Below are 271 nucleotides of genomic sequence, written 5' to 3' on the forward strand. Positions count from 1 at the left end.
TCATGTTATTCAATAAATATTCAAAAGGACGTCGTTGTTCAGATATCATTTTTCTTCTTTGTGGTAAAGAAGTGGTAAATGTGACAAAGATGGCGCCGGTGTATGCGGCTGCTCGTCTGTCGCTCCCAATATTGTTCTTCTTCTTCTTTTCCTTTCGGCTTTTCCCTTCAGGGGTCGCCACAGCCCGAATCAGTTTCCTCCATCTAAGCCTGTCTTCAGCATCCTCCACTCTAACACCAGCCACCTTCATGTCTTCATTCACTGCATCTAT

This window comes from Oryzias melastigma, linkage group LG11, assembly GCF_002922805.2.
Source record: "Oryzias melastigma strain HK-1 linkage group LG11, ASM292280v2, whole genome shotgun sequence".
NCBI lineage: Eukaryota > Metazoa > Chordata > Actinopteri > Beloniformes > Adrianichthyidae > Oryzias > Oryzias melastigma.